At 48.0% G+C, this 10,682-nt stretch overlaps 1 long non-coding RNA gene across 1 annotated transcript in view; it reads right to left on the bottom strand.

The window, feature by feature from the left end:
* LOC143692352 (uncharacterized) overlaps nt 1-4,017 on the bottom strand; it is a 10,661-nt gene extending 6,644 nt beyond the window's left edge. Inside the window, exon 1 of the long non-coding RNA XR_013180300.1 lies at nt 623-4,017. This is a non-coding gene — a long non-coding RNA (uncharacterized LOC143692352). The remainder of the gene's footprint in view (nt 1-622) is intronic.
* Nucleotides 4,018-10,682: the final 6,665 nt, after the last annotated feature.

The raw sequence follows: 10,682 nt of genomic DNA on the forward strand, positions 1-10,682 counted from the left end.
TCTTTCTTTCTCTCTGTCTTTCTTTCTTTCTCTCTGTCTTTCTTTCTTTCTTTCTCTTTCTTTCTCTCTGTCTTTCTTTCTTTCTTTCTTTCTCTGTCTTTCTTTCTTTCTCTCTGTCTTTCTTTCTTTCTCTCTGTCTTTCTTTCTTTCTTTCTCTGTCTTTCTCTCTGTCTTTCTTTCTTTCTTTCTTTCTCTCTTTCTCTCTTTCTCTCTCTCTCTTTCTTTCTTTCTCTCTTTCTTTCCCTGTATTTCTAATGTGGGATTTCCATTCTGGCTTTAGGATAAAAAAGCAGCAGTAGAAACGTTCAGGCTACCGGGGACTGCAAAAAACCCCAAAACGGTAATGATTTTAGGAAAACTATTTCCTCCATGGGAGCCTGAAATTTTCTACAGCTGCAGGTGACATCGAGCTTTTATTTCTTCTTCTAGATAGTTGATACTTAATACTCTATGTATACAGCGCCCCTAGCCGTCTTCATGGGCGCACTGCAGGCAGAGTGCCGCCGAATGACGTCACCTCGTCGACACGGCGCCCCGCCCCGGCCCCGCCCCCAGCGCCCCTTGGAAAGACCCCAAGGCGTAGCCGTTTTGCCAGCTGCCTGATCAAAATGCCGACACCCACCTCGAGCCCTAGAAACGATTTCCCGCGACGCCGAACCCTGCAGGCGAACCGGAATGCCATCATCGCAATTGAAACGCCGCAGAAAAGCTCGTCGGGGCCGCGCCGGCATCGGTGTTCCGTGCAGGCATTCCGGATAGACACACCGCCGGGGGCCCTCCGTTCTTCCGCCCTTTTGAGAAGGTCAAACAAACTCCGCCACGCGCCACGCCCAAGAGGGCTGCCTGGCGGCGGCGCCGGGCTGCAGTACCGCGCTCTGCCCACAAGGCGGCAGCACTGCCGCCCACCCCAGCCGGGGGCGCCGCGCGCCTTGGGCCTGCGGGCGGCCAAGGCGGCAAAAAGGAACAGGGGCGATCCCCCCCAGAAGCTGCTCTGAAATAAATGCCCCAAAACAACCAGGAAGAAGAAAAAAATCCTCCTGCCTCTAACCTAATAGGATAAAAAAAAAAACAAAAAAAAAAAACCACCAAACCAAACCCAAACCCAACAATTTCTTTTAAAAAATATGTAAATATTTTTTAAAATAGTTTTTCATATTAATGTTCACCTTTCTATTTATAATGCGTATTGATGTATATTTATACATTTCTATTTATAAATAAATTTCTATTCTATATTACATCTCTCCCTAGTACTTAAATTTATTTCTCTATTTTTATACATATTTTTACATAGTAAGTATATATTTGTTAGGATTTTTGCTTCTGTAACGTTTACATTATTTAAAATAATTCCCCTGCCCCTACCCGGATAAAAGCCAAAAAGAACCCCCTTTAATTTCGACTGCATTTAAATTTGTAAAAAAATTATTTTTTTTCATCTTTATATCCACATTTATATTTCAAATGTATATTGATGTGTAATGTTGATTTTTACATTTATAATTTCCGATTTTTTATAAGTTTATATTCTATTTTACATCTGTTCCTATTTCTTCTATTTATTGACATCTTTTTATTCCTATCTTTCTATATTTCATCTATATTTCTGTGTTAGGATTTTTACTTCTGTAACTCTTCCATTATTTAAAATAAAACCCCTGCCTCTACCCAAATTCAAGCCAAAAAGAACCCCTTTCTTTTCAACTCTATTTCAATCTTTTTTAAAACTGTATCTTTCAGGTTCATGTTCAGATTTACATTTAAACTGTATATCAATGTATACTCTTATTTGTATTCTATATTACATCCCTTCCTATTATTTCTATTTCCTTAGGTTTTATATTTATATCTTGATTATCTATCTCAATATTTAGAAACAGGTAAGAGTAATATCTATATTCATATTATTTCAAATAAAAACCCTGCCTCTAACCCAAGAAGAGCCCAAAAAACCCCAACCCTTTCTTTTAGACAATATTTGAATAGATTTTACCCCTAGGTTTTCCTATTGATAGTCACATTTCTATTTATAATGTGTATTGCTTACTGATCCATTTCTCTTTATCAATGTCAATTTATAAATCAATTGATATTCTATATTCCATCTATTCCGAGGACTTATTTCTATATTTTTATACGTATTTTGATTCATTGATTATCTATTTCTGCCTTCAGATTTTCACTTCTGGAACACTTGTATTATTTCAAATAAAACCCCTGCCTCTACTCAAACAAAAGCCAAAAAATTCCCTTTCTTTCCAACTATATTTACATCTTCTTCTATTTCTATTCCCATTTCTCATTTATCTTGCCACATAAGGTCATTTCTATTCTATACTACAACTCTTCATATTACTGACATAGATTTAGATTTCAATTTCTATCCATAGTTTCGTCATTTCTCTTTCTAGACTTATGATAGATTTCTATCTTAAGATTCACATTTCTATAATACTTCTATTCTTTCAAATAAAACCCCTGCCTCTAACCAAACAAAAACCAAAGACACCCCTTTATCTAAACCATATTTAAAACTCTAAAAATCGTCTCATTTTTCATCATTCTCTTCACATTTACTTTTATAATTTTTATTTATTACATTTGTAGGTATTATACATACTAGAGAGAATACCTTTTAATAGAATAATAGATATATAGTATTTTTATATCCTAGATATTCTTTTACTTCTATTTCTTTATATTCAATATTTAGAGAGATCGGTATACGCGTTATATATTTGGAGATCTGGATTTTTATTTTTATATTATTTCTATCTAGAAAAAAAACCCCAGCCTATAACCTAATAAAAAAATCCCAAAGAATCCCCAATTCCTTTTAACTCTATCTAAATATTTTTATATTTACAACCGATCTTTAGATATCTTTGTATACATATATAATAGACTATCGTTTCTATAGATTAGCATCTGTTACAATAATATACTATATAGTATAGTTTTATGTGTTTATCTATTTGTTTTCTATATTTATGTTTACCACTATCATTTTATATTTGTTTTTATATTGATATTTATTTCTACTTTAATTAATCTATATATTAGACCGTATCAATTCATTAACCCAACGCATCAGAACCACACAAATACCGCGCCTTCGGCAGCACCGGTACGCAGCCCACGCTCATCCCATCGCAGCGTATCCAAACCAAACCTATTTCTAGGACTAACAGAACAAAGACCCCACAACATTTAACCCTAAGAAAAACTCAAATCAACCGAACTGTCAAGACATTTGAAATCCCACTATAACTAGCCCAAAAGCTCCGTACATTCTCATCATAAACTTCCTCCTCAACCAATGGCTCAAAACCCCAAAAAACTCAGATACACATGGAAAATGACAGAACTGCTAGTCAAAACAAACACCCGTGAAAAATTAAATCCAACCAACTCACTAAACTCAAAACCCTACAACTGACCCTAAACATTACTAAAAAAAGCCCCCAAAGCTCTACCTTGAGGCTAACTCACAAATAATAACCAATCATCTAGAAAGGTTATCTTCCAAATTTTAAAACAACTCATTAAAAGCATGAAAATAAAAAAAATCGAAACTATTAAAATACTAAAAAATATCACTACCCAAATTGAAAGACACATTGCCTCTAGAAACCCACCGTCAACAAATGCCCCTGTCCCCCAAAAGAAAACCAGAAACAAAACAGCAAAGCAGAAAGAAATCGGAACTTAGGAACGCTAAAACCAGAACGTTCAAGAAGTTCCACCATATCCCTGATCGTACACCAACTACAAACAACGTGAAACGATACAAACAATTCTTAAAGACCGCCTTAAAACCACTACATTAAAAACCCTTTCAACAATTCAAAACTGCATTGAACAAAAGCCATCTCATAAATTAACACCCAAAACTCCAGCAGCCCAGCTGGCCCTACCAAATCTCTCTGTTGATACACACAGTAAACAAAACCAAAATCCCAGGAATACCTGTCAGAAGTCTAGGAAAGAAACCTCTTGAAATTTATCCTACCTCAAATACAAACCAACCCGTCCAGAAAGTTAGCTTCACTCAAAAAAACTATTTACACAGAGGTAATAAGACCAAGAAATAAAACAACACACCATATAACGAACCACCAACAAATACAACAGCGAAGGAAAAAAAAAAACCCACGTTTTTTTCTTTTTTTTTATTTCAACTAGCTTCCTTTATTAGCTAGAACCAAAGATTTTGCCAGGGCTGTAACAACAACAACAACTTCTTTTTCTTCTTCTCCTTCTGAAATGTCCCTTCTCCTTCCCAAATTCCTTACAACTTCTGCGTTTGAATCCAAGCCAAAAGCAAAATTCGTGCACTTGTGAGTCCGGTGCTCCTGTCAGATTCTCTGTCTCCCTCCACATCTTCTTACACTTTCAGTCTGAACGCTGTCCTGCCCTGATGAGTTTGACAGAAGAATTGGCACATGTTAAGAGAGCATTTCCCTCCCTCCCTCCCTCCCTCCCTCCCTCCCCAGAGCTGGTTTCCTTAGCGCATTTCAATCGATCCCAAGCCCGCAATGATGCGCGCTCTGCCGGAAAGGGGAAACACGTGCTAGTGAACAGCAGCTCAGAAACAATTCTTTTCTAATGTTACCTGCTCTACTTGACTGCTCGCTAACACAAGTCTCATTTTACCATTGCAGGGAGAAGGCTGTAGGAAAATGTCTGATGAGCAGCCACAAAAGGCCTCGCTCCCTGCTACACAGCCTGCAACAACCTCGGCAGAGCGGAGCAGCCAAATCACCGCGCTCTCCTTGCCGTGGGCAAGGGTAGAAGATGACTGGGGGAGGCACATAAAAAGAAGGGAAACGCTCCTATAAATGCACAGCCATTTGCTTTCAGAAGCCCAGAGTTCAGGATCTTCTCTAGGAAGCCAGACGTGACATGATATTTCTAAGATTTTCTTCTTCATCGAAGGAAATGTACGTACATACACACTCTTACAAACGTACCTACGGTTCTGGGGTTTTTTTTCTTCTGAAGCTCCAAGAATGATTTCCCACCTTGATTCATTCAGAAGAAACGGCCCCTGTGACTCAGGTCAGAAGGGCGGCCTGCGTTTTTGATCACGACAGCTTTTGGCTTTACCCTGTGAGCAGGAGCAGCCAGAGCTGAGGCTCAGCAGAGGCTGACCCCGGCCAGCCCCTTCCTCCCTTCCCCGTGTCACAATGACTTCCAGGCAGAAGGATGCAAAGCAGGTTTGTGTCTTTTCTCTTCAGTGCCAAGAGGTAAAAGATGTAGGCTTTGAAATAACTAATGACCCTCTCTTGGAACTCTCCCAAGGACAGTTTGAAAGCAAAGACAGAAGATTGCTGCTAAATCCATATGGGATAAGGATGAGAGCAGCAAGGATCCGAGGCCAGCAGCGTTGCCAGGCAGTGTCACGTCCCTGCCACCTTGTGACAAGGCACACAGCTGCAAAGCCCCAAAGCCTGCAAGCCCTGGAGCTGCCGCACGGATGGACCTGGTTCCCTTCCCAGGTGCCCAGAGGGACACCCGAGGGCAGGTGTCGTCCCCCGCCCCCCGAGGGCGCACCCAGAGCCCCGGGCAGGGACGGAGTCACTGACGGCTCTCTGGGGACGAGACCCTCCCTGCAGGTGACACCGGCTTGTCCTCTCCCTGTGGCACAGGGACCTCCAGGCTCTAGGACCAGCCTCATTTTGTCAGCATCCAGGTGCTGTGCTAGAGCCAGAGGGGTCAAGGCTTTCCAGAACCATAGGATCCGTAGGATCCTTGCGGTTGGAAAAGCCTTCTAAGGACATCGAGCCCAGCTGCTGCCCCCCCAAATCAGGTCCCTAAACACCACATCTTGACATCCTTGACATGTCTCCAGGCATGGGGACTTCCCTGGGCTCCTATGCCTGAGCACCCTTTCAGTGAAGAAATTTTCCCTCCAATCCAATCTAAGCCTTCCCTGCTGCAAGTTGAGGCCATTTCCTTTGGCCGTGTCACTTCTTACCTGGGAGACCTCGGTACTTCAACCTTACCTGCTCCTTCCCTAGGCGGTCTCTGGCTTGGCCGGAGGAGAGGAGGAACACTCCCACCACAGGAATGGCAGCTCAGGAGGTCCCACACCAAGGCCAGGGGGAGCAGCCGTCCTCGCCAGAGCTCGCACGTCCCTTCTTCTCAGAGATTGGCTCTGCTTTTCCTCCCGGGCAGATCTCTGCTGAGTGCTTCACAATTGCCTGTTTGGAGGAGGGGGGGAAAAGAGGTTAGCCAAGTTTTTTATCCAGACTTAGCTGCTGGCTTTGCCTCCTCCTGACTTCCTTCTGCTAAGAAAACAGCTGCCTTTGGACTTCTAGGGGCAACTTGCACGTCATGCCTGAAAAGGAACTACAGAAAAGCGCCTCATTTATAAAGCCTCAGCCAAGAAGACAGATGCAGCTGCAGCTTCGCCATGCCCACTGCCTGCAGAGCCGGCAGGCACCAGGCCAGCTCTGCTCCTCCTTCAAGTTGTTCCCAAAGCTGCTGGAAGAACTGAAGGCTACTTTGGCCTTCCATTGCTCGGCTTGTCCCGAGAAAGAGCTTTGAGTGTTGTTACCCCTCCAGAAAGGAAGGGCATTTCTGTCTCACACGCTCAGTGACACAAGGCTACGCAGCCTCTGCTCCAGGTGGGAAGGGCTTCCTTCCTCCTCTGGCACCCGGCTGGCACAGGGCACAGGTTGCTCAGAGGTCCTGGGGCTGCCCCATCGCTGCAAGTGCTCAAGGCCCGTCGGTGCTCTGCGATGAGGCTCTGAGCAAGCTGCTCTATGGAAGCACGTCCCTGCCCACGGCGGCAGCAGCCTTGGAATGAGGTGATCTTTAGAGCCCCTTGCAACCTGAATTCTTCCATGATTCTGGGAACTGAAAAAAGCGGGGAAAGAAATCTGTAAAGGTCACTAAATGCATCCAAGCACATCCCCAAGGATCCAATCCTCAGCAGCCCATGCAAGGCAAGGTCAGAGCTCTCTGCCCACCGAGGACACGGCAAACAGCACGGACCTTTCTCCCACTCTCCAGCACGGAGAAGTGGGAAGCCAGAGGGAGTCCGTCTGTTTACAGACACCGGAGGGCGGCGGGACGGGGCGGGGCGGGACGGGGCGGGCGGTCTTACCTTGCAAAGCTGGCAGCAGAAAGGGCGGGCAGCGCCGCCGCCCCGCCGGGATTTTCCGGCCCGCCGTCGCTTCCGCCGCGCGAGAGGCGCGTGCGCGGGCTCGGGGGGGGGTGCAGCCCCGTTCCCGTTCCGACGGCGTTCGCCCGCCCCCGCTCGCTGCCCCCGGCCCGCGGAGCGCTGCGACCGCGCCTCCGCCGCCCGCCGAAAGCGGCCCCGCCGGGCCGCGCCCCCCCCCCCCGGCCATTCTTCTCAGCCATCGTGTCCCTTTTGCACTCCTGAACGTCTTTCACCCCTCCCGGCCATTTACCGAGCCCGCCCCGCCCGCCCCTCGCTCCCGCCCGCCCCTCGCTCCCGCCCCGCCCGCCCCTCGTTCCCGCCCCGCCCCTCGCTCCCGCCCCTCGCCCTTGCCTCGCTCGGCAGCCGCGCCCTTGCCCCGCCCCCGGCAGCCAGCGGCGAGGGGCAGGGCGCTGGCTCGGGGGGCTGCAGTACCGGGCTCTGGCCACAGGGCGGCAGACTCCCGGGTCCGCGATATCCCCGCCCTTTTGGCCGCCATTTTCAGAAGGTCAAAGAAACTCCCGCGACATTGGTGACGCGCCACTCCCAACATGGCGGCCAAGAGAGGACCCCCCCCCCCCCCCCCCCTCGGGCGAGAGAGGCGGTTACTCACATGCCGGTCAGAAACACGCCAAAATACGCCCGCCTGCGGCGCCGCTGACCACACAGCCCGTGTCGGGTACACCTAAAACGCCACAAAAATCCCGCCGGGGCTGCGCCGGCGTCGGTGTTCCGTGCAGGCAGTCCGCATAGACACACCAGGGTCCTCCGCTTTCCCGCCCTTTTCGCCGCCATTTTCAGAAGGTCAAACAAACTCCCGCGACAGTGGTGACGCGCCACTCCCAACATGGCGGCCAAGAGAGGACCCCCCACCCCCCCCTCGGGCGAGAGAGGCGGTTACTCACATGCCGGTCAGAAACACGCCAAAATACGCCCGCCCGCGGCGCCGCTGACCACACAGCCCGTGTCGGGTACACCTAAAACGCCACAAAAATCCCGCCGGGGCTGCGCCGGCGTCGGTGTTCCGTGCAGGCAGTCCGCATAGACACACCGGGGTCCTCCGCTTTCCCGCCCTTTTCGCCGCCATTTTCAGAAGGTCAAACAAACTCCCGCGACAGTGGTGACGCGCCACTCCCAACATGGCGGCCGAGAGAGGACCCCCTCGGGCGAGAGAGGCGGTTACTCACATGCCGGTCAGAAACACGCCAAAATACGCCCGCCCGCGGCGCCGCTGACCCCACAGCCCGTGTCGGGTACACCTAAAACGCCACAAAAATCCCGCCGGGGCTGCGCCGGCGTCGGTGTTCCGTGCAGGCAGTCCGCATAGACACACCAGGGTCCTCCGCTTTCCCGCCCTTTTCGCCGCCATTTTCAGAAGGTCAAACAAACTCCGCCACACGCCACGCCCAAGAGGGCTGCCTGGCGGCGGCGCCGGGCTGCAGTACCGCGCTCTGCCCACAAGGCGGCAGCACTGCCGCCCACCCCAGCCGGGGGCGCCGCGCGCCTTGCGCCTGCGGGCGGCCAAGGCGGCAAAAAAGAACAGGGGCCATCCCCCCCAAAAACTCCTCGAAAAATAAATGCCAAAAACCTGCCTCTTACCAAACAAGAACCAAATAAGCCCCCTTTCTTAGTTTCTTCTCCGAAACTAAGCCCCCTGCCAGGGCGTCTTTCGTCAGAAGCCGCTCTCCGGAGAACACCGCCACCGGCACAATGCTCTGTGCGCGAAGAAGCGGCTTCTTCGCCTGCGGGAGACGGAGAGAGGCAGTTTCCCAAAGGCGAAGATGCAAGACGCAGCACACGGATATAGCGTGTGCAGCTTTCAAATTGATAGAAACGAGTATTTTAGCATTCTCCTGCCCTTTCATTCACATTATATTCGAATAAAAGGAGTTTTGGGACACTATGTTTTTCTTCCTGATAAACACTCTGCAGTCCTCTGTACAACTTTTAGAAGAAGATCGGGGATGTTTTGAGTACTGGCAGAGTTTCTCCTTGCAAGACATGGTGGAAAAGATTTTTGCTGCGTGTTGAGCGAAAAGACAAGCAGAAGACAGAGATACGGAGCTCTCCGAAGCAAAATGCCGGTCCTGGGCAGCTTTCGGCACAAACCGCTCTCCAAAGCTCCCTGCGCCCGGCACAATGCTCTGTGCATTGAAGAAGCCTCTTCTTCGCCTCCAGGAGACGGAGACAAGGGCAGCTTCCAAAAGGCTAAGAACCAAGCCGCCCAATACCAGCATAACCTGAGCACCTTTCAAACAAATAGAAAAGACTACTTTACCACTCTCCTGACTTTTCCATTCACAATATAATCGAATAAAATGAGTTTTCGACAACTATCTTTTCCTTCTAGTTAAACAGTTCGAATACCTATGTGCATCTTTTCGAGAAAGATGCGGGATGTTTTGTGTACTGGCACAATTTCTCCCTGCAAGATATGGTGATAATTTCTCCTGGCAAGATATGGAAATTTCTCCTGGCAAGATATGGAAAAGCTTTTTACTAAGTGTTTAGCGACAAGAGACGCAGAAGACGTAGATACGGAACTCTCCGAAGCAAAGTGCCGGTCCCGCGCATCTTTCGGCACAAGCCGCTCTCCGAAATGCACCGCGACCCAAACAATGCTCTTTGCGCAAAGAAGCCGATTCTTCGCCTCCGTGAGACGGAGAAAACGGCATCTGCTCAAAGGCGAAGATGCAAGCCGCACCAAACAGGCACAGTGTGGGCAGCATCCAGACTTAGAGAAAACAGTACTTTACTACTGTCTTGCCTTTTCCATTGTTATTATATTCGAAAAGAACGAGTTTTGGACAACTATCTTTTCCGTATTGCAAAACTCTTTACAGACCTCCGTGCAAGTTTAGAAAATGATTTTGGATGTTTTATATACTGGCAGAGTTTCTCTTTGCAAGATATGGTGGGAAAGCTTTTTTCTGAGTGTTGAACGAAAAGATCCGAAGAAGACCGAGATACGCAGCTCACGGAAGCTAAGTGCCGGTCTGGGGCATCTTTCTGCACAAACCGCTCTCAGGAACTTCCTGCGCTCAGCAAAATGTTGTGCGCAAAGAAGCCGCTTCTTCGCCTCCGGCAGACGGAGAGCGCGGCACCTTCCCAAAGGCTAAAAACAAAAAGTCGCCTAATAACAGCATAATCTGAGCACCTTTAAAACAAATAGGAACGAGCACTTTACCACTCTCCTGACTTTTCCATTCACAATATATTCGAATAAAAATAGTTTTGAACAAACATTTTTTGCTGTGGGCTACTCTCTAAAGACCTGTTTGCACCCATTAGCACACCATCAGTGATGTTTACTGGCAGAGTTTCCCTTTGCAAGATATGGTGGGAATGCTTTTTGCTGAGTGTTGAGCGGCAATACACGCAGAAGACGCAGATAGGAAGCTCTCCGATTCTAAGTGCCGGTCCACGGCTTCTTTCGGCAAAAACCGCTCTTAGGTGCTCCCTGCGCTCGGCACAATGCTCTGTGCGCAAAGAAACCGATTCTTCGCCTCCCGCA

Source organism: Agelaius phoeniceus, assembly GCF_051311805.1.
Source record: "Agelaius phoeniceus isolate bAgePho1 chromosome 6 unlocalized genomic scaffold, bAgePho1.hap1 SUPER_6_unloc_1, whole genome shotgun sequence".
NCBI classification, from domain to species: domain Eukaryota; kingdom Metazoa; phylum Chordata; class Aves; order Passeriformes; family Icteridae; genus Agelaius; species Agelaius phoeniceus.